At 40.3% G+C, this 18976-nt stretch overlaps 1 protein-coding gene and 1 pseudogene across 1 annotated transcript in view; one reads left to right on the top strand and one right to left on the bottom strand.

Moving 5' to 3' along the window:
• Positions 1 to 18976, top strand: part of UBAC2 (UBA domain containing 2) — a 244828-nt gene that overhangs the window by 84711 nt on the left and 141141 nt on the right. The gene's annotated exons all lie outside the window — the stretch shown is intronic.
• Positions 11607 to 12270, bottom strand: LOC102875438 (annotated as a pseudogene).

Here is an 18976-nt window from a genome sequence, read left to right as displayed (position 1 = left end):
CCCAGTCACCGAATCAATCCATCTCATAGAGGGTCTTCCCCTCCTGCGCTGTCCCTCCACCCTCCCAAGCATGATGTCCCTCTCCAAGGACCTGTAATATACTTTATATGAAATGTTTTATGTCATAGTTCAGTTTCTTCATAAACATACGTTTTGTTTTTTAAATTTCTGTTGTAAATGGAGTGCGCTCTAGTGACTTAGTGGTAAAGAATTGCCCCGCCAACCCAAAGGAACTTGATTCGAATCTACCAGCTCCTGTTTGGGAGAAAGATGATCAATCTCCATGTGATTTACAGCCTCTGAAAACCTGCTGGAGGGTCAGCTGTGAGTCAGGTCTGACTTGACAATGTATAACACAACAGCGTGTAAATGGTGTCATTTTCCTGATTTTCTTTTTGTAGTTCTTTTTGTTAGTGTAGAAGTTCTCACTGATTTGTGTGTTGACCTGCACCCTTCCATTTTTCTCAGTCTTTCTGTTAGTTCGAGTAACGTTCTTACAGACTATAGGATTTTCTATATCTAGAATCAGAACATCTGCAAGTAGGGAAAATTTTACTCTTTTTCCCCCCAACTTGAGTACTTTTAATTTCCCTTTCTTACGTTATTACTGTGGGTGGGACTTTCTGGCACAATATTGAGTAAAAGGTGGTAAAGAGCTTTTTTTCTCTGAATGCTGAATGTTTCACATCTCTATTGAGAATGATGTTGGTGTTTAGTTTAGTGTATGTTTTCTTAATTATGTTGAGGAATTATTCTTCTATTTTGTTGAGTTTGTTTTTTTTTAAATCAGGAAAGGATGTATGGGATTTGATAAAATTCTTTTTCTGAATTTATATGTTTTGTTTATCCTTTCCTGTGTCAGTTTGATGTGATTATGTGATTAATTTTCTTTGTTTTCTTTTGTAATCCAGGTGATGGGTTATGTTGCTTGATCTTCTTATGTATATAGAACCATACTTGCATTTGTTGTTGTTGTTATGTGCCGTCGAGTCGCTTGCGACTCATAGCAACCCTATGTACAACAGCCTACCTTTTATAAATCTCACTTGGTCATTATGTATTTTTTATGTTTATTTTTACGGTAGTGTGTTTTGTCCCTAGGATTTCACTGAGATTTTTTGCATTTATATTCATGAGAGATTATTGGTCTATTTTTTTTTTTTTTTTTTTGTCTCCGTCTTTGTGTCATGGTTTTTAAATTATAGTTTGGTTGGAGACACATTTTAGTTGAAGAATTATTTTTTCTTCTGCTTAGTATTTTAATTGTAGTATTCCACCGTCTTATTTCATCTACACTGTGCTGTGAGAAAGCTGAAGTCTATCTGATTCTCAGTGAGTAAGGAGTTGTACTTCCAACCCGAAGGGAGGTGGTTTGAATCCATTAGGTATTTCATGGGAGAAAGATGAGCATTTCCTTCCTGTGTGGTTCACAGCCTCTGAAAACCCACTGGAATGTCAACTGTGACCGAGTTTCAACATGCTAGCACATCACAACAACCTAGAAGTCTTTAGAATTTCATTATTTCTTAAATTATACCATGACATGTGTAGATGTAATTTATCGTTATCTAAATTTTTTACTCTCTAAGGGACCTATAGTTGAGGTTTTTAAATGCTGTTTAAATAAATGAATGTATTTCTTTGAATGTATTTTCTCCATTGCCTTCTCGCCCAGCCTTGTGTAGGCTTTGGAAAGTTCCTCAGTGTGTTTTTTAGCTTACTCATTTTCTTTTTAACAGTATTTATTCTTGGTTTGTTTTTGTTTTTCTTTTTTCCTTTAAATTATGATTTTAATCAAAGTCTACAGAACTTGGATTTTAATTCATTTATTGTTGTGAATTTTCTTCCCACCCCCCCCATTCCCATGCCCCAGTGCTTGTTCTCTTTTTTGAAAATATGCATTCATTGCTGCACACTTTCCTCCCCCCCTTTGTGTTTTTTCATACATAATTTTCCACTTGATCTGATTTTGTGTTTCTCTTATCTCTGAAAAGATATATTACTATTAATATATAATTTGAAGGGGGCAGAATATTGAGAGGAGATCAGAGTTCTGAATGCTTCTTTTAAGCTCCAGAAATTTCTACCACTGCTGCTTTGCAAGTTCTTGCAAGCAATTTGGGATGATAATTGTTGTTGTTAGGTGCTGTCAAGTTGAGTACGACTCATAGCAACTCTGTGAACAAAAGACTTGAATCCTGTTCTTTCCTATGCCATCTTCACACTTTCTGAGACACAAGCCCATTGCAGCAGTCACTGTGTTGATCCACCTGGTTGGAGTGATAATTAGGTTACTGTACAAGGAGCAAGGGCCATGTAGGGAGTGTCATATTTGACCTTTTCCAATATCACAGGAACAAACTATCCTTGCCCACAGCATCTATGTTATAAAACCAATTCCCATGAGCTCACACATGTCCCCCACCCTTCCATGCCTTCGTTACTCACGTCAACATCAATTTTACTGCTTGGCTGAGTTCAGAATCCAATGTAATAGTTCACAGAGCACACAGAACCGTATTGCGGGAATTAAAAGGTTATAACTCAGATTAATAACAAAACATAGTGATTACCGCTCCCAAAATGTGCATGCAGGCACCCCAGCCTTGAGCCTCGTGGCTCTAAGTGTTCCCAGGTTTTCAGTCCTGCCTATATTGGAACAGATGAAAACTGTTTAAAAAGAATATATGATTAGGCATTATATGTACAACAGCCCACAATAAGAGGTACATTGCAAAGAGGACAAGGAGGGGTGGAGTGGTAATTGTGCAACAATGAACGAATATTGAGCTGTGGTGCTTGAGAAGAGTATTGAATGTACCATGGACTGCCAAGAAAACAAACAGATTCATCCTAGAGAGGGTTAAACCAGGCTGCTCCTTGGAGGCAAGGATTCTGGGGCTTCGTCTGACATACTTTGGACATGTTGTGAGGAGAGACCTGTTCTTGGAGAGGGACATCATGCTTGGGAGGGTGGAGGGACAGCGCAGGAGGGGAAGACTCTCTATGAGATGGATTGATTCAGTGACTGGGGTAATCGGGATGGGTGTGTCAGAGGCAATGAGATTGGCACAGGATAGAGCAGGGTTTAGGGCTGTTGTACATAGGGTCGCTATGAGTCGCAAACGACTTGACGGCACATAACAACAATAACAAAATATATATATATATTTTAAGTGAACTGGAGGAGGGGGATGGAAGTGAGGGAGGTAGTATATGCAACAGTGAGTGAACAAAAATCTAACTTTTCTGTAAACTTTAGTTAAAATCACAATTAAAATAATTTTTTTTAAAAAGCCATTTGGAGAGACAAACTCCACTGTTCCTTTTAGGATTTCACCCTTGTTCCTTTTGAATGAGACTTTATCAGGTTTGACAGGTCAGATATCATTGTATTTCTGCTTTCCAGCCTGTTTGCAGTCCAATGGTGATTACTTATATAGAATACTATGTGCGGAAATGATTGTATGAAACATAATGTCAGCGAAGGAAAATGTGGGGGGAAATGTTTTTTCATAGAAAAAGAAAAAATTAGTAGAGTGAGTGGGCAGAGGGCAAATCATAGGGTTGCACATTTAGGTGGTTGGGGGAGGAGTGGTACAGGAAATGGGGAGATCTAATGAGGATCCGGAAAGACAGGGTAATGGAGTGCATGGTTCAGTGGTGATGGATTTTATAAAACATAATGAGTGAGAATGATGGTATGAAACACCATAGGAATGAAGGATAGAGTGAAACACAGTGAATTCGACCTGTGTATCCAAATCAATATGGGATTTTTAAAAAGTTAAAGAAATCATTATTAGGGAGAGAACAAGAGGAAGTAAATACATACGTTCCATCCATCATCTTTAATGAAGTATCCTTTGCTTAAATTTTGCCCATGCCTGCATGTTTAAAGTCACTTGCAATTAAGGAATCAAGTTATTTTCCTTTTGATTAATTATGCTGATCACCTCCACGAGCACAAAACATTTCTCATTAAGTTCATTTCCGCTGTGCCATGCCATCTTCAAATGGTGCTCCTTTTTGCCCAAATAAAATACTTGAGGTCGCATCACATGTGATGAGAGACTTTGGATCACTGTGTTTTCTTACTTTCTGATCCTGTTTCCTGAAATGCTTTGTATTGAACTTGGTTTTTAATCTGTCCCTACCCATATACAGTGTGATTAATTCAGAACATTTCTTCAAGGCTCATTCCTTGTTTTCTTTACAAATTGCTTATAGGTATCTACATACTGGTTTTGTCATTTTTCTAGGAGTGAATGTGTGGAATCATAACGTATATACGGCTAACATTAAGAAGAATGAGAATCCGAGAATGCTTAATTATGCTCATTTGAAACCTAGACCAAGAAACTGTTGTCCAACCTAAGCAAGGGATTATTGTAGGTTTTAAAATGATAAAAAAAATGTGCATTCTTTTTCTTTCTCTGTATTCTTTATCCATACCTATTTAATCTGTATGCTGAGAAAATCATTCGAGAAGCTGGTTCTGTGAAGAAGGACGTGGCGTAAGGATCAGAGGAAGATTCATTAGAAATCTGAATTGTGTGGATGACACAACTTTAGTTGCTAAAAGTGTGGAGGACTTGAAGTGCTTGCTGCAGAAGATCAAAGACTTCAATATGGATTAGATCCCAACATCAAGAAAACAAACATTTTTACCACTGGACTCATAGGCAACATCATGATAGATGGGAAAAGATTCAAATTGTTGACTATTTCATCTTACTTCTTTTCCTTAGTAACAGCAGTCAAGAGATCAGGAGACGCGTTGTTGTTGTTATGTGCCGTCAAGTTGCTTAAGACTCATAGCAGCCTGTGTACAAGAGCCCTAACTCCTCCTCTGTCCTATGCCAACCTCACTGTCTCCAAAACACTCACTCCCACCACGCCAATCATAGAATCGATCCATCTCATCGAGGGTCTTCCTCTCCTGCACCACCCCTCCACTCTCCCAAACATGATATCCCTCTCTAAGGGCCAGTCCCTCCTTGCAACATGCCCAAGGTATGTCAGACGAAGCTTCACAATCCTTGACTCCAAGGAGAAGCCCAGCTTCTTCAAACCTGTTTGTTCTCCTAGCAGTCCATAGTATATTCAACACTCTTACTCAGCACCACAGCTCAAAGGCATCAATTCTCTTTCATCCCTAATCACTCTCCAGCTCTCCAATGCATAGCACACAATTGCAAAGACAGTAGCCTGGATCAGGGGCACCTTAGTCTCCAGCCTGACATCGTTGCTCTTCAGTACTCTGGAGAGGTCCCTGACAGCTGACTTTCCCAGTGCAATTCGTCTCTTGATTTCCTGGCTGCTGGTACCAAGAGTGTTGACTGTGGAGCCAACCAAACGAAAAGTTAAATATCACAATCTCTTCTCCATCCATATTGCTGCTGCCAATTGGCCCAGTGGTGGTTTGTTTTCTTGATGTTGAGCTTCAATCCATATTGAAGGCTGCAGTCCTTGACCTTCTGCGGCAAGTGCTTCAGGTCCTCCTCAGTTTCAGCAAGCAGGTTTGTGTTATCTGCATAATGCAGGTTGTTGATGAATCTTCCACCAATCCAATGATGCCACATTCCTCCTCGTACAGCCCAGCATCCCGGATGATTTGTTCTTCATACAGATTAAAAAGGTATGAGGCAGAATTGCACTGGGCAATACACCCTGTCAGTGATCTCTCCAAATTACTGAGGCGCGGTGATGTCAGTTGGGAGAGTTAAGGTGTGCCTGATGCAGGCCACGGTGTTTTCACCTACTTGCTATGCATCTGGCTAGCTGAACAATGAATAAGGATGACCAAAGAAGAATTGATGCTGCCTTTGAGATGGGGTGTCAGAGAAGAGCACTGAGTATCTCATGGACTACCAAAAGAAGAAATGCCTGTGTCTTGGAGAAAGTGCAGCCAGAGTGCTCCTTAGAGGCAAAGGTGAAACATACTTTGGATGTGTTATTAGGAAAGACTGTCCCATGGAAAGGGACACCATGCCTCAAAAGGTAGGAGGTCAGTGAAAGAGAGGAAGACCCTCAACAAGCTGGATTGACACAGTGACTGTGTCAGAGATGATGAGGATGGCAGAGGATAAGACAGGGCGCAGAACTATTGTTTATACGGTTGGCATGTGTCGTACTTGACTTGAGGGCACCTAACAACACAAATATAGGGAGCTTTGGTGTCCTAGTGATAAGAAGCTTTGCTCAAGTCCTAAAGGCATGCAGTTCAAATTCACTAGCTGCTCTGTGAGAGAATGATGGGCAGTCTCCTCCTGGGTGACTTATTGCCTCCGGAAACCCTCTGGAGGGTCTCCTGTGGGTCGACTCTGACTTGATGGCTCACCACAACAATTAAAACAACTAGGAGTGAAAGGGGTAGGAGGGAGCTCACTTGCTCTCAGGATTTGTCTTTAGGAATTGAAAATATCCTGATCTCTGCAAATACCCGATTTTCTGCATGATAAATTTCCTTGTCTTATTTTTCTGAAGTTTTTCTTTTGTTCTTGTTACACAGATTGTGTATTTGATACAAATCTTGGTTTATCCAGTGTTCAAACCCTGCAGCTTTGTATTGCAAAAGTAAGGCTTTCTAGGATTGGCACAGATGACTCAGGAGGCTCAGAAACATATTATGCCCCTTTAAATATTGTGACTAATTTGATTATTTAAAAATAACAGGTCTTGAATTTTTAAAAGTTATTCTTTTGTGGGAGAATATTGAACTTCTAATTGTCAATTCAGTATCATTTCTGTGTAATTATTCTTCCTTCTGTGTGGTACCAAAACCCAACCAGAGTGGGTACCATGAGGTGGGGTTTACTATCTTAGAGTGGCAACGGGTTAGGCTCTCCGTTGAAAAGTAGCATTACACCTACCATATTCTGTGGTCATCTTGAATATCAACCGTTGGAATAGTTTAAGGGGAAGTGGGTATTGTGGGCAAAGTTAACAATACGTGGCAGTTAGCTTTCTAAATGATTTTCCTTCTAGTTTCAACTTGAGTTAAATAATCAACAAATCAATAATCATCATATCTTGAACCATAATCATTACTATCTTCACTTTAGAAGACCCTTAAAACATGCTTCTCAAAATAAAGATAAAGCCCACAGAGCATCCAGATCTGAGGAGATAACATTATTGGGTGACAGATTGGGTGAATTCACTAATAGAGATTTTAAATCTTTTCTCCATTAATCCTTATAACAAAACTTGATTAAGTAGAGGTGGTTTTATCTTTCTTACTGATAAGATACTTATTTTTTGAGACTCTAAGAAATTTGTCCAGGATCACATAAATCAGTTGATAAGGGTGGATTTGAACATAATTCATTAAGACTCTGAACCCGTTCTAGATAAAGCGGTATGAGTTTGTAAGTTTCTGATTTATCTGTTTAGAGATAGTTTTGTTTTCTAGTCCTGATAACAGCAGATGTGTATAGTTTCCTTCCCTAAAAAATTGCTATGTGGGAAGCTTACTACTTTGTAGCTAAAGTCTTGTATCCCGAGCTATGTTCTTCCACTCTTCCTTTCCCTCTCTAACTTCCACCCCTTTTTCTTTTTCCTCTTTACCCTCATTTTCCCCTTCCACTCATCTCTGCTTTTCTTCATTTCTGTTATCCCCCTCTCAACAATGCTAATTAGCTTGATTAGACCTACCACAGATTTAAAATGTTCTTTATATATGATTGAACAAAGCAAATTGATTTGTGAAAAACAAATTTCTTGGGATTTTTATTCAGAATGATTTATGTTAGGTAGTGAGTAGCCACCACTCATAGGCTTGAGGCAAATGGTATAGGGCACATTGCACAGGAGCTTTTAACCCTCTGCTTCTTTATCTCTAGATTAGGTCGTGGTCTTTTATGAGAAACATTTGTAGAACATTTCTCCCCCCCCCCCCATAGTACTTATCACCATATAAATAATTGTTTAATTAATGGTTTCCTATGTAATTCCTCCACCAGAATGTAAGCTTTATGCACGTAAGAAGGGTTGTTAGCCTTATTTACAGATCGTCTGCTTGACTAGTCTAGCATGCTGTTTTTGTTGAGAGTACTGTTGAGTTGGAAGCAACTCATAGCTGACCCTTCAGTGTTTAATCCCTCAGGAATTTAATCTCATGAGAGGAGATTGCCCATACTTTTCCCACAGAGCATCTGGTGGATTCGATCCATGTGCCTTCAGAATTGCGGCACAGCTTTCTACCACATACATTGGGTGGGTGGATGGATGGATGGATGGATGGATGGATGGTTGGATGGTTGGATGGATGGTTGGATGGATGGATGGATGGATGGGTAAGAAGAGTAAATAAAAGTCTTTTTATCATGGACCTTTTGATTCCACTTAATCTCCTTTTGTTTAGACTACTGCAGTAAACTCCTTGGAAGTTCTGGTGGCCTAGTGGGTCTGGAGTTGTGCTGCCAACCCGAAGGCAAGTGTTTGAATCTACCAACTGCTCTTTGGGATAATGAAGGGTGCTCTCCTCCCATGCTGTGTACAGCCTTTGAAAACAGGCTGGAGGGTCCGTTACAAGTCCATTTTGACTTGACTGGCAATCATTTGAGTTGAGTTGAGTTGCCTCCTGACTGATCTCCCTTTCACCATGTCAAAAACATGATCTACATACAAGTGCCTCTTCCCCAGTTTTATCACCAAGAAGTCTATAATCTTAGTCACACCCTTGGAAATCTCCTGTGGCATCCCAAGGCCATTTTATAAAGTTTAAACTTGGTAGTTCACACTCCAATCACTAGTGTCTCCTTACAGCTGTTTCTCCTTCACCCACCCCGCCACCTGCCCACTGACTTCTGCTGTCTGGTGATTTCCCTCGTGGGCACCAGGATGAAACCCTGCTTGACCTCGTCACTGCTGTGCTGAAGCCCATTATTGCCTCTCGCCATCTCATTGATGGTCTTCCATCGGTGACCCTCCACTTTTCCAAGCAGGACATCCTCTTCCAGGGGCTGACCTCTTCTGATAACATACCTCAAATATGTGAGACGAAGCCTCGCTGTCCTTGCTTCCAAAGGGCACTCATGCCGTGTCTCTTCTAGGACAGGTTGGTTTGCCGTTTGGCAGTCCATAGTGTATTCAGTATTCTTCCCCAACACTCCTGTTCAAACACATCAGCTCTTCTTTGGCCTTCCTTATTCATTGTCCAGTTTTCACATGCATGAAACAACTGAAAATACCATGACTTGAGTCAGACATACTTTAGTCCTCTAAGTGATATCTTGGCTCTTTTTAAAAAAAAAAATTATTTTGCTTACAAAGTTCGTATGCATTATTTCACACTGTTCTTCATTCATACTGTATTTCATATACTCATTCTCATGCATTATGCTTTATAAAATTGATCACCATTGGACCTTGCCCATCATTTCCCTTTCTTTTCACCGAAATCTTTCCCATTTCCTTCTCCCTCTCCCTCCACCCCTCATAATGTGCAATCCTGTGCTCTCACCCCTGCCCATTCTCAACCCTTCCTTCCTTGAGTTCCCATACATGTTTTACTAGTTATCCTTCTAATTTTACAATTACAATCTTATGCAGTATTTGTCCTCATGAGACTGCATTAACTCACTCGGCATAATGCTCTCCAGCTTCTTCCAAGTTACTTAGTATTTTTTTAAATCGTCCTCCTGAGTGCTGCATAGTATTCCATTTTGTGAATGTACCACAGCTTCTCTATCCATTTGGTTGTACTGCTGGTGCGCTTGTAAAATGGTACAAACATGAACCATTTTACATTATGGACATTACAACACTATTACTTATTACATCTTAAGTTGTTATATTTACATTATTATATAATGAATAGTTTGACGTTTCCTCAAAAAGTTAAACATAGAAACACCATGTGACCCAGCTATTCCACTACTAAGAATATACTCCAAGGAAATGAAAACTGAGACACAAATCAAGACTTGTGCATCAGTGTTCATAGTTCATCACCATTCCAAGAACATGGAAACAGCCCAAATGTCCAATCTTTTCTCTTTTTAAAGAGGTCCTTGACAGTAGGTTTTCCCACTTAAATACTTGATTTGATTTCTTGACTGCTGTTTCCATAGATATTGAGTGTAGATCCACATAAAATTAATATCTTTGACAATTTCAGTTTTTTTTTCTCCAATTAACAGGTGTTTGTTTAAAAGGATTTGTACAGGCATAAAACATTTAACACCAGAAGGATCTTTTAAATACTGAACACACTGGGCCTGAAAACTACAGTTTTTTGAAGGAAGAAGAATGTGCTCATCATCTTCTCCCTCCGGGGACTAAGCCTTAAGGTTGGACTGTTCCAACTGGCCAGGCTCCTCAGGTCCGATAGTGACTTTACTGGAGATCTAGATTTGACGGAGTTGAGGTGTGGAGCTTGGGAGGCTTAGGCAGGAGAGGTACAACAGCAGGAGCAGCTGTGTGAGCGACAGAAAAGGGGTGGCCAGCACTTTGCTGAACTGAGGCTCCCTTTAGAAGAGGGTTATACCAATGAAGGAGTTTTTCTTTTGCTTTTAAAGAAGCGCGAACTGGGGGTGGGGGTGGGCAGGGAGAAAAGTGCAACAGTGAATGAATGGAAATCCACAATCTCTGTAAATGTTCATTGAAATGAATAATAATAATAAAAAGAAGAGGGATAGATCGAGGTGATGGCTCGCTAAAGCACAGGTGTAAAGTGGTCAACACTCGTTCACGTGAGGCCTGCCCTGTTCCTCTCCCCGCCATGACATCCCATGAAGCAGGTGCCAGGATAATGGTTTTCATAAAAGCCATCATAGATGTCAGCCTGGAGCTGCTTTCAGCTAAAGGTGCTCCCTGTGGCGGAGCTCTCAGCGCCAGGGACTACTGAGTTAGGCAGGACTTGTGGAGTGGGGCTCTCTGCTTCCCAGATTTCACTGTGGGGAATTTCTACCACTGATTTGCAAAGCCTGTGATTTGTACAGATTGGAGGAGTTGGGTGAAAGGATCCCAGATTCCAGGATTCACTAGCCAACCAGTGCCTCGTAACTTTCATATAAATGGGGATTTTGGCGAGGAGGCTTTAGAACAATAACCAGGTTTCATTCTACGTGGATATAAAAGAGAGGACTTGTCTGAGATGCCTCTGGATCTTAAAGATGAGATGAGGGTTGGAGAGAGATTTCACCATGCCTCTTGGAAGCTCCAACAATAAGTTCAGAGTCTAAGCCAAAAACACAGGAATAGGGGACTCTGAGGCCCTCTTCTCGGGCAAGATACAGGCTCCAGGCCTCAGGCTCAGGAAACAGATCATCACATCTGGGCCTTCAGCCCCTTCCTAAGCACCGAGGAAGCAGAGGAGTTGACATGACGATGGGGGAGAAGGGACCATCAGATGCCTTTGCTACTGAAGCTAAACCATGTCTCTTCTTAGACGCAAAATCCCAAGAACAAAAAGAAATAGACAAAGAGAGGGTTTGTGCTTCCATCATACACATTAGGAGACTTGGTGGGAGTGGGAAAAGGTTGTTTTCACATCAGGACGTCAGTCAACGTGGCCATGAGGAAGGATTGTGAGCGGCAGAGCCCAGTGTGATCTCCTTTTCTTCGTCTCACTTCTGTTTTGGCTTTTGGGGATTGTCTTAGCTGCATGAAAGGCATATGGGTGCGTTTTGGTGCCTTTGCCGGTGACATGACAAGCAGGCCTTCACGGTGCAGGCTGTCGTCTGAGGTGGCTGGCTCCCCCATATCCTGCTCCCTAGCCACTTGAAATTGTTGGGCAGCAGCAGCTGCAGCAGCTGGGGATTCAGGGATGCGGGTTCCCTCAACTGCCACTGTGCTTTCTGCTTCGCAGAGTAATTCAACACGAGCTTCTCCTCTTCACGCAGGCCACGGAGCCTTTGCAGGCCCGGGTTCATGCGCAGGGCATCCACACGTTCCTTGAGTGGCTTGTACTCATCAGGCTGCCGCTGCGTAGACCCTAACACCTTATCCAGGTCGTTCTCAGATTGTTCGATGGTGTTCTCCATCATGCTGATTCCATGTGAACGAGTCGGAGTTCCTCCAATGGGCCACCGTCTCCTGTACCAGAAGGTCCATCTCCTGCTTGTGTTCCTTCTCTGTCTCTCTTGTGATTCAAGGGCTTCAAATTCAGCCTTCAGATGGGCCTTGATCTGCTCTTTCTACAGTCTTATTTCTATTTTCTATAATACTTTCCACGTTATACTTGATTTCTCATTCATTAGCCATGCTTTCCATGCTCAATTCCAGGTCCTGAGAAACATACAAAAACACCAGCTGAGGATTACAAAAGAAATGAAACATACAAAAACAGACACCAGCTGAAGGTTACAAAAGACAAGGACATAGCCACCCACCCCCCACTGCCCTGAGCCTGTGCCAACTTCAGTCTTTTATCGTGATGTTATTTATTGGTCCAGTTGTGAGGACTTTTGTTTTCTTTTTCATGTTGGGGTATAATCCATACTGAAGGCTATAAATCTTTGTTTTTCTTCAGTGAATGCTTCCAGTCCTTAAGCAGAGTTGTATTGTCTTCATGTTGTGAGTTGTTGATGGGTCATCCTCCAATCCTGATGCCACATTGATTACTTTGCATTAATAGCCTTCCTTTCTTTCTTTTTTAAAATAGGCTGCACTGAATTGGTTCCTTCTAAGAAAAAGAGAAAAATTTGAATTTAGTATTGTGCATTTGTTCTTCTTTCCTTAAAAATACCTTTCACCCCCCAAAAACAGAAAGTCCTCAAGTTTTTTAATTCCGTTCCATATTTTGGTTGTTGGGTTTCCAACGAAGCCTGTACCTTTGAATGTCTATGCACTGCTGTGTGGTACCTCTAATCCTCAGAATAACCTGGTAAGGTGAGAACAAGCATCTCCTATGAGGAAACAGGCTCAGAAACCTTGAGCACCATTTCCTATGAGCTGTACAGGAGAAATGTTGGAGGACACCTGACCAGAGGATGTGGCTTCTCTTGCTTCACTTAACCTTATGGCATTGCGGGATCATTAAGAAGAGATTGCTAATCAGTGTAGTCACAATATAAAACCCACTTGAAGCTCTGCCTGATCAGAATCACATAAAAGCGGCACACAGAGCTGCTTAACCTTGGAGAGGATGGGTTAATTGTGGTGCAGAACTTAGAGACTTTGAACACGGCCGAATGTCATTGACGGTGTGCACTGCCAGAGCAGCTTTCCCAGGACAGAGGTGATAAATGCGTCTGGAGGGCTCTATAAGCTGTGATCAGAAAGCTGTTAGTCTTACATGAGCACTGGACTCATACTTGAAAGTGAAGAGCTGCTGCATCTTAACCTTGCTGACGTTTTGGACCACAGAATTGTTTCTTGTGGGTGCTGGCTGCCCTGTGCGTTGTAGAATGTTTACAGCCTCTCGGGGCCCTCCCCACTATGTTCTCATAGCTCCTTGCTCCTGAATTGCGATGTTCTCATAGCATTCTAGTAGCACTGCCCTCCTAAATGGACAGCTGTCTCTAGTTATTATCAAATGACCACCCCCCCAAGGCAAAATTGTCCTTTTTGAGAAGAACTTCAACTATAAGCTGTAAACATTTGTCTTGCTTATTACCTTTTTTTTTTTTTTTGCGACCTTCTGACATACATGATGCTGGGTAAGAGTATGAACCCTGGAAAGAGTTACTAGCCCACACCCTTGAAATCTGATGGTCTGTAAAGCTCAGAATCGTTTGACTAGGTACAATATTTCTAGTAGTTGACTGAAATAGCTATGCGTGAGGCTATTATTAAAAATTCGCTTCAAAGAAGTTTAACATCTGTTTTCATTTCTGCTTTTGTAAGTCACTTTGTTACTCAATTTCTTTATTTTAGCTGTCTTCCTCAGAGGATTTAAACGATTTGATTTTGTCAAAGTGTCCTGGTTTGTGGGAAATAATACATTGCTTAGGCAAATAGAGATGTTGAAAATTGTTAAATTTGGACACAGTGCTGGGAACTTTAAAGCTGGTTAAAGTGGGACTCAGGTGACAGCAAAGTGGATAAATTGTTCACAGTGAAGAGAACTGCACGTTTGATTTTGTGCTCAAGATACACTTCTTTTTTTTTTTTTTCTTTGGATTGTTTCTTTGGGAAGGTTTTTTTTTTTAATTCAGTTCATTAAATTATTCTAGGAAAAAATTTCAAGATGGTAACCATGTCATAGTAACCACAGCAGAATAATACAACACCTAGAAATAATCTCGTATCTATCTTAATGGGTTTTGTTTTTTTAAATATGGTGTTATGTTGGGTTCTGAAACGTCTATTGTGCTTTTGTTATCTGATGCCAAAGAAGTAAGGCTTCCTTATTTAGCAGAGTGAAGGCCTGCATCTCCTGACTGCATTGTATTGTAGTTCAGATACTTGAACAAAGGCTACCTGATTCAACGGAAAGGGAATTTATTATTCAAAGAATGTGGAAAATATCTGAGAAGGTAAAGAACCAGTGTTTAATGTGAAAAGCGAAGGTCCACACTCAAAATTCTCCCCTTCCCTAAAATTATAGTATTTATTTGTTTACTTATTTAGTGTTTCCTCACGTAATAGAAATTTTTTTGAAGACAACTTGTTCTGTTTTGTTTGGGGTTTTTATTCAGCAACCTCCCAGGTATATAGAACCTGACCTCTAATAAGCATTTATTAAGGAAATACTTCTTGAATGAATATGTTACTAGACCAAAGATTTGTTTGTTAATATCAGTGACAATATGGAGGAAAAAAGAAAGCACTCAGTTTATGAAATATTAATGTTATACATTCTCTTTGAAACTATATTGACAGCAGAGTTTACCATTTCTTAAGAAATTGTTATAAGTGGTGTATGTGTATGTGTACGTGTATGTGTGTGGTGGTGGTGTTGTTAGATGCCCTTGAGTTGACCATGACTCATGCCAAGTTGGTGAACAACAGAACCGTACCTTCCTCTACCCTGCCCTATTTTCATCATCTTTGATACAGTTAAGACCATTGTTAAAGTCACTGTGTCAGCCCATCTCATTGAGGGTCTTCCTCTCTTTCCCTGACCCACCACCTTTGCAAGCGTGATGCCCTTTTCCAACAACTTGACCCTCCTCACCACATGACCAGAGTATGTTAGTTGAAGCTTTACCATCCTTTCCTTCAGGGAGTACCTGATGGCACATTTTCCAAGACATATGTTTGTTCTTTTGACAGTCAGTGAGATATTCAGTATTCTTTTCCAGCTCTACAACTCAAAGCCATAAATTCTTCTTTCATCCTTAGTCATTATCCAACTTTTAAATGTATAACAAGTAATTGAAAAGACCATGGCATGAATCAGATGCATTCTGGTCTGTAAAGGGATATCATTGCTTCTGAGAACCGTGGAGAAGTCCTTGACTGCACATTTACCCAGTGTGAAAACAAACAAAAAAAACCACAGCAACTTCATAGACCAAAAGAAACCTTTCGTCTTTGGCCTTTTTAACCATCTCATACAAACCAACTATTTATAGTACATCCAAGTGCATACATAAAAAGTTACTGAAATTCTCGGAATAAGATTGGGGTTTTTTTTATTTTATTTTTTTTGTCTTTGTGAAACATCTTTTGCTGCCTTGACTTCTGGTGCTTGTTGCTTGTGGATCCAAGCAAGTGAAATCATTGACTACTTCAGTCTTTTCTCTATCTCTCATGATGCTGCCTGTTGACCCCATGGTGAGTATTTTTGTCTTCTTGATGAGGAGTAGTCCATATTGAAAACTGCAGTCTTTGCTTTGCTTTTTGTAAGCAAGTGTGTGTCATCTGCATAGCAAGGACTGTTGATGAGTCTGTCTCCTAACTTGATGCCACATTCTTCATAAAATCCAGCCTTGAAAATTATTTTCTCAGCATATAGACTTACTAGATAAGGAGAAAGAATACAGCTCCTGCCGTGCGCCTTTCTTGACTTTAAACCTTTTAGTATCCCCTTCTCTGTTCGGATTACAGCTTCTTGGTTTAAGAATAGCTTTTGCATGAGCACAGTTAAATGTTCTAGGATACCTATTCTTCTCAGTGTTAGCTATGATTTCTTATGATCTGTAGTTTAGTTGGAACAGGTTCTTATTTGGCCTTAATTTAGTTGAAATCTCACCTTAATTTAGTTGAAGTTTCAAACGCCTTTCAATTTTTTTGAAAGCTGGACATGCAACAAGTGTAGGTGTTTGAGGTGAATTTGTTTTGGGTTAATCTGTTAGTTAAAGGAACACTCAAGACTGCAGCTTTCAATGTGGACTGAAGCTCAACATCAAGAAAACAAAGATTCTCACCACTGGGCAGATTGGCAACATCATGATAGACGGTGAAGAGATTGAGATTATTAACAGCCTCAGAGCAACAATATCAGTCTGGAGACTAAGGTGTGCCTGATACAGTCCATGGTCTTTGCAGTTACTTGCTATGCTTTGTCTTACATACTTTGGGCATGTTGTAAGGAGGCACCAGTCCTTGGAGAGGGATGTCATGCTTGGGAGGGTGGAGGGATAGCACAAGAGAAGAAGACCCTCAATGAGATGGATTGATTCAGTGACTGGGGTAATGGGAGTTGGTGTGTCAGAGACAATCAGGTTGGCACAGGATAGAGCACAGTTTAGGGTAGTTGTACATGGGTCACTCTGAATTGCAGGCGACTAGATGACACACAACAACAAAAGGAGCACTGGTAGCCTAGTGGCAAAGAAGCTGCGCTGCAATCCTGAAAGCGCGTGGTTCAAATCCACTAGCTGCTCCACAAGAGAAGGAAAGGCAGTCTCCTCCCGTGCGATTAACTGCCTCTTAAAACCCACTGGAGAGTCAGCTATGGGTTGATTCTGACTCTACAGTACACAGCAACAACAAATTTAGTTAAAACAAGAATAGATTGGCATCGCCTTACAAAGAACTTCAGAGATGGTGGCCCCTGCTTACAGAGGCCAGTTGACTATGCGGCTTTCAGCGTGTCCTTCCCTATAGTCAGTCCTGTTCATCATCCTGGACCCTGAAACTGCTCACGCCACCATTTCTGAGTTTCCTGTTCAGGGACTGTGACCTGCCATTTTTTTCTGTTTCAGGTTAAAGGTGTGCATTAAAGAGCAAGCAGGGGGAGGGAAATGTGCAACAAGGAATGGATGAAAAGCCACCTTTTCTGTACTTTCATTAAAATCACAACACTTTAAAAAAAAAAGCCAAAAATGAAGATCAAGTAGGAATTGCTCAGAAGTCAGACTTTCATAACTCAGGGACAGACAAGTAAACAATTTCCTTCCAAAGAGCCTTGTTTTGCATAGGTTTCGGGTTTAATGAGCGACCACATCAGTCTTGTAAGTCGGCATTGGGTCTGCTGAAGTTCTCCATGGGAAGACCGAGCTTCTGAGAGTGGAGTGAGTCACTGGGACCACAGCTTTCTGAGTGCTCTGTCCTACATTCACATTCTTGCTGATGGGACTGTCAGCACTGCCAGTTCTTTCTATGCAGTATAGTTTCAAAGCTGCCTTTTATTTACTTTTTAGAAAAGTAAATTACTATTCACTGAACATGAAAGTCATTACAGTATGTAAATTTTTCCTACTAGGGTTTCCTGTCTTTAATGCCACCCATTGTCATGCAAATATTTTATTAAAATAATTTCTCCAAAGAGGAATTTTTTATTAATTTATATATTAAAATTTATTGATAAAATTATTTCTATTTCATTTATATATTAAAATTTTACTGCTAAAATTAGAAGTACAAAATAAATAAATTGCTGCAAAAGAATTTCCAGGCTAAGGAAAACATTCTGATGGTTGGCTTCTGAGAACATGTTAACTAGATGATAGTTGGAGCTGTTTTGCTGGTAATTTGAAGGAAGAAAGACTGCTGCTGCTTTATCGTAGCTCTGTAGTGCTGTCAGTTGTGTGTATGTATGTATATTTTTATTTTGAAAATAGACCAGTGTGTATTTTTTAGGAACAGAGTTTGTTTTGGCAGTTATGCAAATTATGTTCTTTTTAGGAAAACGAAAAATTTTAAAAGTCCTATGTTCCATAGTCCAGTCATGTCCCTCTGGAACAGTTCACTCCTTAAGCCTTGCCTTACATGATTTTGGCCCTTGAAGAGTGGTAATTTTGCAGAAGATAGTTCTTATTTTACTATCTCAGTAAAATGAAAAGTTCTGGAGTTGAAGCAATTGCTGACTCTTCTCCAGCAGATTTTAAGAGGCTGAAAATCACACCAGAAGAGGTGGTTATTTCTCCCATGGAACAGCTGGTCTGTCCACACCTCCTACCCTTGGGTTGACAGCACAGTGCTTTATCCACTGGACAACTGAAGCCTCCTTTAACGCAGCAATCATCTGTGGCTTGGAGTTGAAGCAATAGATTAATATAATGTACGCTTTCTGTATTTTTCTCAATATAGCACTTTAAAACTTTTTGTTATAAAAATTTCAGTCACAGAAGCAATGTTCTTCAGTTTGAACCCATTATTTAGTTCCAATAATTAACTTTTGTGTCATCTTCACTTCTTTGTGCCCACTTCCACGGAAGTATTTTGTAGCAGTTTCTGCACATTATAATATTTTATTCTTAAATATTTCAGTAAGCTCTAACAGTAGATTCTTTTGTATACCGTATTATCTTACCCAACATAGTATTCTTTACTACTTAAAATTCCAAAAATGTATTCAGATTTCTTTTATTACCTTATAAATATCCTTTGATATTTGTTTGATGTTTTGTTGTTATATCTCCTAAGTTTCTTCTTTTAAGTAAATTCCATCCTCCCATTTGTCATTTTCTCTTCTGAGCTGATAGGATAGATGTGCTGGATTGGCATACGCACATTATCTGGTCCAGCGTCTTCTTAGAAAGCGAGAGTCAGGACATGGAATGTCCCCCTTCCTCAACTCCTTTACATTTAGAGTTTAGTATGTGACTTCAGTTCTGTCTTTTAGGAGAGCTTGTATGGTGATTGATTTCTAAGTGAGTTAAAGGGGTCAGTAGCATGTAAGGTATGCCTTTTA

This window comes from Elephantulus edwardii, unplaced genomic scaffold (assembly GCF_000299155.1).
Source record: "Elephantulus edwardii isolate Elephantulus edwardi_28Jun2011 unplaced genomic scaffold, EleEdw1.0 scaffold00004, whole genome shotgun sequence".
In the NCBI taxonomy this organism is placed as follows: Eukaryota; Metazoa; Chordata; class Mammalia; order Macroscelidea; family Macroscelididae; genus Elephantulus; species Elephantulus edwardii.
This window is presented reverse-complemented; position numbering and strand designations above follow the sequence as displayed.